This window comes from Diceros bicornis, chromosome 13 (genome assembly GCF_020826845.1).
Source record: "Diceros bicornis minor isolate mBicDic1 chromosome 13, mDicBic1.mat.cur, whole genome shotgun sequence".
Taxonomy (NCBI): Eukaryota; Metazoa; Chordata; class Mammalia; order Perissodactyla; family Rhinocerotidae; genus Diceros; species Diceros bicornis.
The window spans coordinates 49,458,361-49,474,442 of NC_080752.1; the positions used below are offsets into that span (position 1 = coordinate 49,458,361).

Below are 16,082 nucleotides of genomic sequence, written 5' to 3' on the forward strand. Positions count from 1 at the left end.
GCATCTCAAGAAAAATGCCCCCAGAGGTATGTATAGGTCCCAGGGTGGGTCTTATCCACCTCCAAAGCATCTTTGAGGCTCTGCAGCTATTGGCTTAATAGTCCAGACTGGTTATCCCAGAGATAGCCATTGCCCCAGTGCATGTTCTCATCAGGACCAGTGGCTTGGGGCATGAGCATCTTCAGCAAGAATACAACTCCTTATGCTCAGCGTCCAGCCTTCTCCCCATATTACTGTCAAAGAACATGGTGCAGGTCCCCTCAAATCACACAACTATAGACCTTCACCCTCTTCCTAGCCTTCTGAAATCTTTTCCTTGGTTTTGTCTAAGGCACTTCTCTGTCTCCTCAAACAAAACACACACACACACACACACACTCTCTCTCTCTCTCTCTCTCTCTCCCTCCCTGGATACTTTCAAAATCTTTTCAGTCAGATTGAATTTTTACAAAACATAAGACCAGCTCTTGCCTTCCAATACCTCCTGCTTTTGGTCTTACCAAAATCCCCAAGACAAGGATGCAAGGGAGGAAAAGTATACAACAAACAATACAAATTAGTATCTCAAAAATTAGATAAGTGCCCCATGAATAAGCAGTTTGCACACCCAATGGAAGTCCTCACCTGGGACCAGGATTCAGCCTTTTTTATAGCGTTTTTTTTTTTTTCTCAGTCCTGTTATCAGAAGCAGGAATGTGCACTCACTGCTCCAGTTCTCCTAAAGTGGTTACACAAAAGCTAGGGCTTATCTTTCACTGATATTTTTTACACGTAAGAGTCATTCATTTATTAGAAACAGGAGCCTACACATCTTATAGGCTCAACTGCTTTACCTTGCTTAGTGAGACAAACTTCATTAACCTAAAAACTAAAAAACGTTTGTTGTCAGGAATTGCTCACACATTCATTTATTAGAACTTTTATCTGTGAGTGACAGAAAACCAAGTCAAAGTAGGTTAAGTACAAAAGAGAATCTGTTTGCTCACATAATTTGGAAGTTCGAGAGTTGGACATCACAAATGGCTGGATTGGGGAGGGGAGGTATCAAAATTGTTATTTTATGACCTAGACTGGAACCTGAGAACAGTAATCCTACTTACCCACAGTTTCACTTTCCATGATTTCAGTTACCCAAGGTCAACCATGGTCCCAAAATATTAAATGGAAAATTCCAGAAATAAACAATTCTTAAGTTTTAAATTGCAGATTGTTCTGAGTAGTGTGATGATATCTCGAGCTGTCCCACTCTGTCCCACCCAGGACATGAATCATCCCTTTGTCCAGTGTATCCACACTGTATACTCTACCCGCCCATTACTCACTTAGTAACCATCTGGGTTATCAGATCCATCGTCAAGGTATTCCAGTGCTTGTGTTCAAGTAATCCTTACTTTACTTAATGAAGGCCCCAAAGCACCAGAGTAGTGATGCCAGCAATTCAGATATGCCAAAGAGAAGCTATTGTTGTTAATCTCTTATTGTGCCTAATTAGGAAATTAAACTTTATCACTGGTATGTATGTATGTTACTGCCCAAGGGGGGTCGTCTGCCCACCACAAGACATGCCAATATCAAGAGTTAAGATGGTAGGAGAGAGAGGATTTTATTACAGCTTGCTAGCAAGGGGGAAGGTGGCTGACTAATGTCCAAAAGAACTATCTTACAGAACAAAGACTACAGGCCAGTTATATAGAGGACTGTTCTCCAGGTGGGGGAGGCATCTGGCTTCACGTGGGGGCATCCATTGGATCTCTGGGTGAGGGCAGACATCTGGTCTTTGTTCCTGATAATCTTTTGTTTTACTGGATATACATCAGAGACCGGAGCAATGCCCTATACCCAGATCCTTCAGTTGTCATTGATGATGGCTATCAGCATAGACTCCCTGCCCAGGGGTCATCACATTCCTAAGGAACTCAAAAGAACAAAGTTATTGACTTATCACAGCTGGGAGGGGCCATAAAATCTACAAAGCATATATATCTCCTGGAGGGTGCATATCCAGCTAGGTTAGTTAATCAGGTCATTCAAAGTTATAATATGGTTTCTTTTCTACAATATGGCTTCCCTTCTGTCAACCTTGTGTTGAGCCAGTATCATGTATAGGAAAAAACATAGTATATATAGCATCCAGTAATATCCATGGTTTCAGGCATCCACTGGGGGTCCCCGGGGGATAAGGAGGGACTACTGTACTCCATCTTCCAGGAATTGTGATTAGGTCAGTGATGGTCATCTGATGGAGTTAGCACTTTGCTGGAATTTTTTTCCCCTAACCTATCAAGAAACACACTTCTATATCCAGTGAAAATATCCTTCAGGAATGGAGGTAAAATAAAGACATTATTAGAGGAGGAAAACCAAAAGAATTTGTTACAAACAGACCTCTAAAAGAATTGCTGAAGGAAGTTCTTCAGATACAAGGGAAATGATACCTGAAGGAAACGTGGAACATCAAGAATGAAGAGCAACAGAAATGGTAAATATCTGGGTAAACATAATAGACTATTCTCCTCTTGAGTTCTTTTAAAAATATTTGATTTGGCAGCAAAAATTATAACACCCTATGATGGGGTTTACAATTCTAATACATAAGACAACTATAACTTAAGGGTGGGGAGATGATAAAGGGATTTATATGGTGGTAATATTTCTGCATTTCACTTGAAGTGGTAAGATATTGATTCTAAGTGGACTATGAAAATTTACTTATGTTTATTGTAATCCCTAGAGCAACCACTAAAAAAAAAATATAAAGAGATCTGGTCATAAACACAATAGATAAATCAAAATAGAATACTAAAAAATGTTCAAATTAGCCAAAAGAAGGCAAGAGAAGGGAACAGAGAACAAATAATGGTATACCTAATTACTGTATACTATATTAGGAAAGTAATAACTGTTGGAGAAATTAACTTCAGTTACCAGTCTAGTATTCAAAAGCACCAAAGGATCTGAATTTGAGGTTAACTGCAGAGGATATTAGGAACCATAGCAGCAGGGGTCAGGAGGCCCTTTTGGCATAGATATCCCATTCACAAAGGGCCTCATTTAAACTTTTAATAGCATCTCAAGAAGCATGGTCAGAGACAGAAGTGCAGTAAATTCATCATTCAACTTTATGTACCTTTTATAGTCCTATTATGCTATTCAAAAATAGCACAATTATTTGATCCTATACTTTTTCAGGTGTTGAAAGTGTTAATTTGTTAAATAGCATTTAAAATATACCATGATTTTTGCCACACTGTTTTGGGATTATTTCAATTTTAATATACTAAGAGCTCCCCAAAATGGAAGAATCCTGAACTACCACTCTGTTTCTGCGGATAATTCCTTTTACTGGGAATCTACTTTGTACCTAGCCCCTTACTAATACTGTCTTTCTAATCATCAGAAGCCTATGACGTGGGTACTATAATTATCCCCATTTCAAGGATGACGAAATTGGGATTTACCGAAGTTATCAATAAAGCCTTCTCTCGAATCCAGGAAATCTAATCGCCCTGCCTAAACTCTGAGTCAATCCCGACGCCGCCCCAGCCTTTAAGGGTCCATATTTGGTTGACATCTAGGTATGGCTTCAACTGTAAGCTCCCAGGCAGTGTTAAGGGCTCTCCCCCGCCGCCTCTCCCACCTTCTTTCCTATCCCAAGATCGCTGTTTCCAACAGGAAAAGGAGACGCGCTGGGCCGGCCGCGCTGCGCATGCTCGGCCGCAGAGCACGGCGGGAAGGGGGCGGGGCCCGCGGGGCCGTTTCGCGTCAAAGTTCCTTGGAGATACCTCGCGCGGGGAGCGTCCCTGAGAGAAGTTAGTAAGCGTTCTTGAGTGGCTGTGGTGTGGGTCTTTATTCCTCTGCCTTAGCGGAGACGGACGGAGAGTTCCGCCAGTGGGAGGGAGGATGAAGCATCGGGTCGGGCCGGATTCCTAGAGACGGGGCCGTGCCTGCGGATTCCGCCATAGGAGGGTCGGGAATTCCGGGTCAGGCCCGTGGATTCTGTTTGTCGTCTCCTTTAACCTTGTCCGCAGAGTCGGGGGTCATTGCCCGCGTTTCCCGCCGCCCACTGCTCCTGCGTCGTGATGGTCTTTCAGCATTTGGTCTCTCTCCGCCGCCTCTGTTTCTAAAACATGCATCTGGTCTCACCTGTGGCTCTCCTTTAAGCAATGATTTTTTCAAACAACAAAAAAATCATAGAACTCCATTTGCAAGTAGAATTGTACACGGGATCTCAGCTAAAAGAGATTAAATAATTACTCTAAAAATTTGACTCTTGATGAATTCGGACTTGAAATTGGGATTTAGATGAAGGAGCAGTATTTATCACTTGATTTCAGTAGTTGGCTCTAGTATACAGGATTGAGAGTATCTTGGTTTGCATGGACTAGTGTTTGCAAACGGTAACTTTTCCAGTTTTCTCAGGATGCAATCTCAGCATACTTTTCAATTAAACGAATCGAAAGCTTGAAAATAGATAAGTGAATTTTCTCTTTAAGAGTTGAATCACTAATAACATCTGACAATAACTTGTAATCCTCATCACAAATATATAAGACAAGAAGCCCTTAAAATTGGTAACAAGAACTGTATTTTGTTTAGCCCCGACAGTATCAGGGCGCGACACTTTGCCAATTTAACTCTTAGGATAAGGCAAGAGCATTGGAGGATTTGATGCCTTTGCTAAAATAGTGTATTTGCCTCTAGGGTTTTCTGTGAGCGAACATGTACAGGTCAGAATCCAAAAAGGATAGGTGCAAAGCTGTAACCTTCCTCATCAGTGGTACAGAGACAAGGGATTGAACTGTATTCACCCAGATAAGCAGGAAAAGCTATTTGAAGGTCTCTTAACCTAGCACAAAGTAATGCTTTGGAGGGCTCCAGAATACTTAACAATTGGTATATAACACAGTTAAATGTATCTCAAGATTTTATTAGTTTTTTAAAGTAAATTTTTGTTTAAAAAACGAAATATGAATGAAGTGTTTGCTGGACCCCCAAAGCTACTGATTTACAGGATGAAGTTCAAGGTTTTTATTGTTCAGGGACTTTCCTGATATGACCCATGTCTGCTTTTCCAACTTCATTTCCTTCCACCAGCACTCCTGCATTTTATCTTCAGCAATAACTCCCCTTCTTATAGTTCCCTTATATTGGTTTTTGCACAAGCTGTCCCTGTACCTAGAATATCCCCCATTATTGCTTCTTAGACATCTACTTTAAAACCTAGCTCAGGGCCGCCCCGTGGCTTAGCGGTTAAGTGCGCGCCCTCTGCTACTGGCGGCCCGGGTTCGGACCCCGGGCGCGCACCAACACACCGCTTCTCCGGCCATGCTGAGGCTGTGTCCCACATACAGCAACTAGGAGGATGTGCAACTATGACATACAACTATCTACTGGGGCTTTGGGGTAAAAAAGGAGGAGGATTGGCAATAGATGTTAGCTCGGAGCCGGTCTTCCTCAGCAAAAAAGAAAGGAGGAGGATTAGCACAGATGTTAGCTCAGGGCTGATCTTCCTCACAAAAAAAAAAAAAAAAAACCTAGCTCAAATTTCACCTTCTTGAATACTTCTTTAACCATCTTCTCTTCCTTCATTTCACTTTGTACCTTATATACACTTACATTGTTGCATACTGTGCTAGGCAGAGTATTATGAGTGTGACACATCCTAATAATCCTATGTCTGTAACCCCAGTACTTAGGCACTTCATAAATAGTGGCTCCCCATTGCCTGCAGAACTAAGCATGGACATTTTAGTTTGGTTTGAAAAGGATTTAGCCTTCCCCCAGCCTTCCTATCAAGCCAGTAAAAGAGCTTGCAGAACTCAACTGAATAAAACAAATCTTTGCAAAGTGTAGTGTATAAAGAAGTAGCTGTAATGCAAAGAAATAAGAGGTTGGAGTATACCTGCTGCTGGACTCTTTCGTTAGTCATTTTATTTTTGCTTGTGTCCATACCACCCTATCTTAATTACTGTAGTTTTATGGTAAGTCCTCCAACTTTTTTCTTTTTTGAGATTGTCTTGGGTATTCTAGGTTCTGTATATGTTATATATACATTAGAATCATCTTGCAAATTCCACAAAAACTCCTCCTGGGATTTTGATGTGTACCTCCATTTGGAGAAAAGTGACTTAACAATATTGAGTCAGTCAATGAGCATGCTATTATCTCTGCATTTACTTACATCTTCCTTAATTTCTCTCAGCATTGTTTTGTTTTCAGTGTAGAGATCTTGACATATTTCATTAGATTTATTCCTATGTTTGATGTTTTATGATGCTATAGAGAATGGTTATTTTAAAATTTTTATTTTCTAATTGTTCTAGTACAAAGAAATGTAATTGATTTTTGAATATTGACTGTGCTAAATTTACTTAATAATTCCAGTAGTTATTTGGAGACCCTTTTGGATTTTCTGTGTACACAACATATCATCTATAAATAATGACAATTTTACTTACTCCTTTTCAAGATTAATATCTTTTCTTTTTCTTGCATTATTGACCTGAGTAGAACCTCTAGTACTATGGTGAAGAGAAGTGATGAGAGAGGCAGTTTTTAATTATTGACCTTGTATTATCCTATGATCCTGCTGAATTCATTTATTCTTATAGTTTTTTATTGGAAGGAAGAGGAGATTCCTTAGGGTTTTCTATATACACAATCATGCTGTCTACAAATAAAAACAGTTTGCTTCTTCCTTCTCAATCTTTACACCAAATTTCATGAGTATTTCACTTTAGCTTAAAGAATTTCCTTTAGCATTTCTACAGTGTAGGTTTGCTAGTGATAAATTCTCATCATTTTCGTTAATCTGAGAACGTCCTTGTTTCACATTTACTTTTGAAGGATTTTTTTTTTTGTGAGGTAGATCAGCCCTGAGCTAACATCCATGCTAATCTTCCTCTTTTTGCTGAGGAAGACTGGCTCTGAGCTAATGTCTATTGCCAATCCTCCTCCTTCCCCCCCCCCAAAGCCCCAGTAGATAATTGTATGTCATAGTTGCACATCCTTCTAGTTGCTGCATGTGGGATGCGGCCTCAGCATGGCCGGAGAAATGGTGCATCAGTGCATGCCCGGGATCCGAACCCGGGCCGCCAGTAGCGGAGCGTGCGCACTTAACCACAAAGCCACGGGGCCGGCCCTTTTGAAGGATATTTTTACTGAGCATAGAATTTTTGGGAGATTTTTTTCCAGCACTTTAAAGATAATCCACTGGTTTCCGGCCTTCATTGTTTCTGACAAGAAAACAGCCTTCTTTCTTATTTTTGTTTCCCTGTATGTTAGTGTCCTTTTTCTCTAGATGCTTTTAAGATTTTCTTTTCAATTTTGGTTTTCACCAGTGTGACTATGATGTGTATGGTTGTGTTTTCCTTATATTTATCTTATTTGTTGTTCATAGAGCTTCTTGAATTTGTGTGGTTTGATATTTTTATTCACTTGGGGGAAATTGTCCAGCTAGTATTTCTTCAAATATTGCTTCTGTTGCATTGTCTGTTTTCTCTTATTCTGGGACTCTGTTTACATGTGTGTCACATGTTTTTGCCATGACCCACATGTTACTTACATTATTTGTATTTTTATCCTTATATGCATCAGTCTGACTACTTTCTACTAACCAGAACTGTCTTCTGGTTCACTAATTTGATACTGAATTCATCTATTGAATTCTTAATTTCCCTATTTTCCAGTTCTCAAATTTTCATGACTTTTCTTTTTTAAACAAATTCCAGGACTCTAATGAACTTCTCCATCTTTTCCTCTATTTTCTCAAACATATCAAAGGCTTTACCTGATAGTACCAATGTGCGTCACCTGTGGATCTGTTTCTATTGTCTTTTTTTTCCCTTGGTTTTTAGTCAGTCTTGTTTGGTTTTTTTGCCCATAAACTTTTATTGTGTTATGAACATTGTGGATGAAACGTTTTGGAGACCTGAGTTGTACTTCCTCCAGAGAGGACCAAGTTTCCTTTAGGCAGATGGGTAGTACTAGCAGGTTACATTGATCCATTGAGGGTTGGTGTTAGGTCTTGCTAGGCTAATCTATTTCGATTTGCCCTTGCTTCTAGGAAGCAATCTTTTCTCCTGGGATGTGGCCCTTACTCCTAGGGCATGGCACCCCTGGAGTCTCAACTGAAAGCTTAGGTGGTTAGCAAATCCCCTCTACTTTGCCAGGCTTAAATTGCAACTGTTCTTAGCTCTGCAAAGCTACTGATCTCTTCTCAGCTCTCTCGCCTCCCAAATGCTGTTTTCTGCTAGGTTTTTTGGAGTCTTACTCTGTAGAAGTACACTTTAGGAGTCAGCTAATAATTGGAGGAGGGGAATATTTGTATGCAAATTTGAGGGCTTATTTCTCTGTGGTTACCTCCTCTCCCAGATTGTGCCTCTTATGTTCCAACTACTTTGACAACTGAGAACTCCTGTCTCCTTAGCTCACTATGCTACTGTTTTGTACTTGGGCTTTTTCCTCTACTCTGTCCTGGAAAGTGCTCTCAGGGGTAAAGCCTATTAATTTTATAATTGATTCCAGTGGGAGGTTTTAGCATGCTACTCTGTTATGCCTAGATTTATCAGTCTTATTTTTAATTCATACCAATCTGATAAAATCTGGGGCTGAGTTGATTTAAAAGCTGAGTAGGATTTGAATAAGCAAAAATGACTTTGCAGGTTGGAGAACAGTATGAGCACAAGTATAGTGGAGAGGAATTAAAAGATTAAGGTGAAGCAGTTTGAAGCATCAGGTTTATATAAGCAATATTGTGCTAATTTTCCAGGAGGAAAGTGTATACATCCCCTCTGGAATTCCATTTGTGTGTCTGGAAGTAACACCTGATGACTTGCAATTTCTTTGTGGTCTCATGTTTTACTTTAAAAATGAATATGAATTTTGTTTTCTGCTCTGTGATATATCCTTCTTTGGTTTAAATTAAAATATTTTAAATTACTCATTACCATGTAGTATTAAGCAGCAGGAAGACATGCCACATTTATCCTATGACTATTAATACTCTCCAACATATGTGGTTTAGCCTCAGTTTGGAAAGATGGGTGGAACTATATTAAAAAGAGTTCTTTAGGACTTATTTTACTCTAATGTGCATCTTGTTGGAAAAGGAAGTATGGGCATACCTCGGAGATATGGCATATTCGGTTCCAGACCACTGCAATAAAGCAAATATAGAAATAAAGCAAGTCACACAAATTTTTTGGTTTCTCAGTGCGTATAAAAGTTATGTTTACACTATACTGTAGTCTTTTAAGTGTGCAATAGTATTGTGTCTAAAAAAACACAATGTACATACCTTAATTAAAAAATACTTCACTGCTAAAAAATGCTAACCGTCCTGAGCCTTCAGCACCGATAGACTTGCTCAGTGCAGGGTTGCCACAGACCTTCAATTTGTTAAAAATGCAATATGTGCAAAGCACAATAAAACAGGGTATGCCTGTGATGGATTTATTTTTCATATATGTTTTTGCTTTTTTTTGTTTTTCTCACAGCTGTATACCATTTTCCCCTGCCTCAGAAATATATTTTAGGTTAATTACATTTTCAGGCTGCTTTCCATTATTGGCTTATTTGTGTGATGACTGGCAAGTTTGAAGGAATTCCGAGATGCCAAAGCTCATAGATGTGCTTTTTTTTTTTTTTTTGGTGAGGAAGATTGGCCCTGAGCTAACATCTGTTTCCAATCTTCCTCTTTTTGCTTGAGGAAGATTGTCCCTGAGCTAACATCTGTACCAATCTTCCTCTATTTTGTATATGGGACACCGCCACAGCATGGCTTGATGAGTGGTGTGTAGGTCCATGCCCAGGGTCTGAACCCAGGAACCCTGGGCTGCTGAACCAGAGCGTGCAAACTTAACCACTATGCCACCCGGCTGGCCCCTAGATGCTTTTATTTATTTATTTTATTTTTGTGTGTGTGTGTGAGGAAGATCGGCCCTAAGCTAACATCTGCCAATCCTCCTCTTTTTTTGCTGAGGAAGACTGGCCTTGGGCTAACATCTGTGCCTGTCTTCCTCCACTTTATATGGGACGCCACCACAGCATGGCTTGCCAAGCAGTGTGTCGGTGCGCAGCCGGGATCTGAACCCGCGAACCCCGGGCCACCGCAGTGGAACGCGCACACTTAACTGCTTGCGCCACCGGGCTGGCCCCTAGGTGCTTTTATTTTTAATTGATGTTTAGACTTGCATAGCATATTTACTTAATGACAATCTAGTAGTTAATTTCCAGTAAGTTTTGCTTTGCTGGTTGTGTGTAATGCTCAGATGGGCTGGGAAGAGGGCATGTGAGCTTTTATTGCACTTCACAGTAAGGCCTATTTAATTTTCTGCCTTGGAGTAGGGACTTTCAGTAAAAGCTGAGTTAAAGATCAAGGTATGGCAGGTGGTTGAGTCCCAAACTCAGAAATAAAAGATAATGGCAGAATTTCTTGGGTCTTTCATGTACTAACTCTGTATAAAACCATAGACCTGGAATTACTCCTGTAACAACTTTAACTTATCAATATCTGTTTTACTTATCCCCTACCCTCTATAATCATTAATTTAAAAGGCAAATTTGCCTGTTATTTTACCCTCAAAATGAGTTTATTCGGGAATAGCCAAAAGAATTGCAATTCTGAATGTGCATGCTATGCCTAACCTAGGCAAATCCAGAAAACAAAAGAGGGGAGCTTGCTTTTATAGAGAAAAAAGGAGGGTAGGGCTGTTCTAAACAAAAGTCCGTTGGAGGAAAGTAACAGTTGAGGGCGGCAACAGCTGCTCATTGGCTGAACTTTGGCATTTCTCATTGGCTGTGCTATTGCTGTTTGGAGAGAGAAATTTTCCTTCAGTAGTAAAGTAGTTGTACTTCTGTGGGAGATGCAAGCTATGTCTCTTCCTGTTTGGAATAATTGAGGGTGTATGATAGAGCATGAGTGCTCCCCCTATAGGCCTTTCCAACTCGTTTAGTTAAGGTATTTTTAATTAATTTCCACAGTCATGTTACAAAACAAAAGTCAACTGAGTAAATTTGAAGATCTAATTGGCTTTATTCAATGATTCATGAATTGCCCAGCATCCTATCTAACAAATAGAAGGACTCTCCAAGGAGTTGTACAAGATAGAAGGCTTTTTATAGGCAGAAAAAGGGTGGGACAAGGAAGTTATTAGCAAAAGAAAAGATTGTATCAAGCAAGGTCAACTTCCCTTAGGGGGAAGGGCAGGGGGTCTTATCATGCAGATTACCTCACTAGTGTTGATCAGGAAGTTCCAGACTGATTGGTTTAAAATTCTACACTGAGAGAGACTGAAACTGCAGTTAGGTTAGATATTAAGTCTTGGGGTTTAATACAAGTGACTCCGTTTTGGGCTTGTTTCTTTTTAGCAGTTGTAAAGCCTTTTTTAAAAAAGAGTATCTGTTTGTCTTGAGGGTGATCAAGGAAGGGAAATCCAGGGGACTTGTATGCTGCAGCCAAGCTAGGGTGTCAGGAAGGGAAAGAGTTCCAAAGGATTCAGAATTGGAGATGGCACCTACCAGAAAAATGGAAAGTAGACATCAATTAAGGAAAAAGAGAAGCCAGCCCTGGTGGTCTAGTGGTTAAGATTTGCTGCTCTTACCACTGAGGCCCGGGGTTTGTTTCTGGCTTAGGGAACTGTCACCAACTAGGTGCCCGGGGAACTCAAGGATGGGTTTAGAAGACAACCAGTAGCCACCCTGAAGCTAACCAAGCCTCCCTACAAGAGCTACACCATGACCTTGCCTTAATTTTAATTCGAAGATCTCTTCAAGAGGAGATTAAGCCTCATTACCATAATCTGCAGTGTACTCGCCTCTCCGTTTTGAATATTCATTCCCCAACCAAATAAAAGTTCCTCCTTCCTTTTGTTCGGGGACACCATGACTTTGGAAATGATTCCTCATGTCCTCCTGTTTGCTGCAAATACACTGTACTTTGTGAGACAACTTCCACTGCTGTAGCGTCTTATTTAACTCACCAGGAGGCGAGCCCACTTGATTAGGTAACAGAACCACATCACCCATCTGTTGGTTGTCATACTGTGGCAGCCATGTGTTGCTGTGATGCTGAAAGCTGTGCCACCAGTATTTCAAATACCAGCAGGGTCACCCATGGTGGACAGGTTTCAGCAGAGCTTCCAGACTAAGACAGACTAGGAAGAAGGACCTGGCCACCCACTTCTGAAAAAATTGGTCATGAAAACCCTATGAATAGCAGTGGAGCATTGTCTGATATAGCACCAGAAGATGAGAGGATGGTGCAAAAACACCAGGCAGAGTTCTTCTCTGCTATACACAGGGTCGCTAGGAGTTAGAATTGACTTGACGGCACTAACAAAAAAAAATAATAAGGAAAAAGAAGAACACAAGGAACCAATCTGTCTTTGAAAAAGAGGCCTTGGGGCTGAGTGATCAAAAGGCTCCTGTAGCTCCTCAAAAGTCATAAAATGGAATTCTTTTTTTTAAGCCTGAATGCACAATGTTTTATATTGCGATTTGGGGTTTTAGCTATCTATTTACCAAAAAGGAATCCATTGATTGGGGGCAGGGGGGTACAGGCATGAGGTGTAATGGGAAAATAGATTCAAGACATTTAGAAGGTATATTTGATCCAATTTGGTGACTAGATGTGGGGACTTTGGGAGAAGAGGAACTTAAGACTACCACCTAGATTTCTGGCTTGGGAAATTGGGTATATTTGATAGTGCTGAAGGCAGGTACCTGAGAGTTACTGTAAATATTCAGTAAGATTACCTTTTGACCTTATGAAAAGTTAATCTTGTCAGTTTGCTATTTTCCTATTTAACCTGAGGGGTAACTCAAGGGTGACAAGGATTTATGAGCTTGTTTTACAGAATAAAGAGAATGCCTTCAAGGATCACAGGATAACCAGCCCCCAGCCCAGAAGTTGATGCCCAGAAGTCAGATTGCCCAGGGGCTTATTGAGAGTGAAAGTAACATTGATTACCCTTTTGTTTCTCTGAAACTCCTCCTGCCACACCCCTTAGCTCTATAAAACTCCCTGCCTTCTCTTGTTAAGGCAGATTTGAGAGAACCCATGCTCCCGCCTTCTCCTCTTGGCCATTTCAAATAAACTTTTTTCCATCTCCAAGCACTGATGTCTCAGTGTTTGGCTTACTGTGCATCAGGCACGCCTAAATTTGAGAATTAAGAGGTCTGGTAACAATTTGGGCAAGCCAGCCAGGAGGCTTGTGCCCATGGCTGGACAGCCCCTGGGAGGGTTTGAGGGATCAGTGGTCCCCAGCAGCTGTCCGGGCATCTTTGCCCAGAGGACTTCCTTTGCTGCTCCCGCCTTCCCATTGGTTGGAGTGGAGAAACGCATTGGACTGCAGTCTACTTTTTGTCCTTGTATGCATGTGTTTGTCTTGTATGTGAGTAGTTTCCATTTTGCTTTGCTGGGTCAGTCACCAGGACACTCACAGTCATGAATTCCCTGTCTCTCTATTTGCATTTCGTGTGAGTAAAAGGAGGGACCCTCGTTTGGGAGAGATCTAGGAGACTATTGGACTTCACCTGTGGAAAGGAGGGACCCTCGTTTGGGAGAGATCTAGGAGACTATTGGACTTCACCTGTGGAAAGGAGGGACCCTCATTTGGGAGAGATCTAGAGGATTATTGGACTTCACCTTCTGTCTTTGTTCTGCAGGGGTATGATACCAAGTGGCCAAAATAACTCTTTATGGATCCTTAAATTGGAAAAACTTCTAAATTGGGAAAATTTTTAGAGAACTGTCATAATGACTAGTCTTAACTTAATCAGACTTGGGGTCTCAGCTTCCTAACAAAAACTCCACATACACATACTTCACACACACACACACACACGCACACACACACACGCACACACACGCACACCCCCGTAGGGTAAATTGGTTTAGAGTTGAATTGTTGCTCTTGGAACAATGGCCTCTATTGAACACTTTCTGCAGACTTATTAAAGGTATGATACATTGTCCCAAAGTTTTAGAACATAAAAATCTTTTGATTCACTTAAGTTAAAAATCTCCCTGACATAAAGAAGCAGTTGGAAAAATGCAGCTGAAAGGGTGAATCAACCTCTCATCATTCAGCCTGTAATCCATTTCTTTGGGGAACTGGAAATAATTGTCTTTGTCTTGCAAATCCCTGCAGGGCCAGAGGCGCTAGAAAGTGGTTCAAAGTTGACTTGTCCTTTTGCCAGTCCCAAAGCCTCTCCTGTTATACTGGGACTGATGAGGCAAATAAGCCCCAGAAACTCATTTTGGAGCAAACTTGAATGCTTTCTCTGTGCCTTTGCGATGTAGATTTTCTGCTCCCATCTTCTCTAGGACCTGAGAATCATTCTTTGAAATGACGGAGACTTGTTATTGAAGTCCTAATGAAAGCTATAATTAGAGGTATAAGAGTTTATGGAATTAAGTGATTACATCTATTTTGCATGATTGTATTATAAATTGTATTGTGGAGATAGGCATCGTGTCTCACTGGAGGAAACACTCCCTGAGTATTAATATTGTAAAACAGCATACTTTTTTTTGGTAAGTAAGCTTTGGTACAAGTGACCAAATTCTTATTTCTTCTTCCTTCTGGTTTGACTTCCAAAAAGGAAGCCTTGGTTTGGCCTTCAATGTGAGGGTCTTGATTTGGAGGATGCCCAATATTAAGGAAGAATTAGGGGATCTGCTCACAGAAGTTCTCTTGGCTTGGTTTGGTTTTGAGATCTCATTCTAGCTGCAGCATAAGTATACTTTTGACTGGCTGTGTCTAAATTCTGAAACAATGAGAAACTGCTACCCTTAAACAGTCAAGGGGAAACTAAAATTAAAAATGTTAATGGAGTTGGAGTTAACGCTGTCTGGAATAGTTACTGTTTGTCCCAGCTGAAACTTGACAAGATATTTGAAAGGATTTAGTAACTTACGATCAGAAATTTGGCCAAATTGGAAGTTGATATTTAAAGCCTGATAGGAATTTTTTTAGGCCTTCTTCCCTAAATTAAGATAAAGCTATGTACCCAGAGGGAAAGAAGCAAATTTAAGGATAATGTGACTGGATGGACATTTAAAACAGAGGCTATAAAATCTTTGTTGCATCTATCTATTGTTATGTGTATGTATATATGTTATAAATGTTAGATATTTTTCTACCTCTGGATGCTATCGCAAAAATTAAGAGCTCTGTTTAATTGGCTTAAAGTAAGCGCTTACATAAATTCACTAAAAATTAAGGTATATGAAATAATCTTTGGTAAATAAAAGCTTATTTAAGTTTGTTGGTTTGATTGAAATAGGCATGTCCTTAGAGTTATATAAGCATTGAATATGATACAGACATGCAACGTGGGCTTACTAGTCAAATACAAATTTGTCAGCAAAATAATAGCTTAAAATTATAGCTAATTTTGTGTAATGTCTTACGAAGTTTCCATGGGTAATCAAAATGCAATTCTTGGGAACAAATGGTTTAGATAGATAAAAATGGGTAAGAGTTTTTGGGTATAATAATTATGTCTTATGGTCTGTATACCTGAAACAGCTTCCAAATTCTTTTTTTTTTTTGTGAGGAAGATCAGCCCTGAGCTAACATCCATGCTAATCCTCCTCTTTTTGCTGAGGAAGACCAGCTCTGAGCTAACATCTATTGCCAATCCTCCTCCTTTTTTTCCCCAACGCCCCAGTAGATAGTTGTATGTCATAGTTGCACATCCTTCCAGTTGCTGTATGTGGGATGCGGCCTCAGCATGGCCGGAGAAGTGGCGCGTCGGTGCGCGCCTGGGATCCGAACCTGGGCTGCCAGTAGCAGAGCACGTGCACTCAACCGCTAAGCCATGGGGCCGGCCTACTTCCAAATTCTTTTTGGTAACTTGAAACTTTATAATTTTTGCTAAATTAAGTTAAATGATGAAAATTTGTTGAGTATCTAGGTCTTTTTGGTAACTTGAAACTTTATAATTTTTGCTAAATTAAGTTAAATGATGAAAATTTGTTGAGTATCTAGGTCATTAGCACATAAGATAAAATATTAGAAATTGATTATTAAGGATAGATTTATCTGCCTTTGGTTTCTTACCTCAGAGAAACT

At 40.3% G+C, this 16,082-nt stretch overlaps 1 protein-coding gene across 2 annotated transcripts in view; it reads left to right on the forward strand.

The window, feature by feature from the left end:
* Window positions 1–3,742: 3,742 nt before the first annotated feature.
* Window positions 3,743–16,082, forward strand: part of ZMYM1 (zinc finger MYM-type containing 1) — a 32,849-nt gene continuing 20,509 nt past the window's right edge. Inside the window, exon 1 of one of the 2 annotated variants that reach the window (XM_058553629.1) lies at window positions 3,743–3,809. The gene's annotated coding sequence lies outside the window, so the exon portion shown is untranslated. The remainder of the gene's footprint in view (window positions 3,810–16,082) is intronic. The other variant, XM_058553630.1, reaches the window with a different exon arrangement.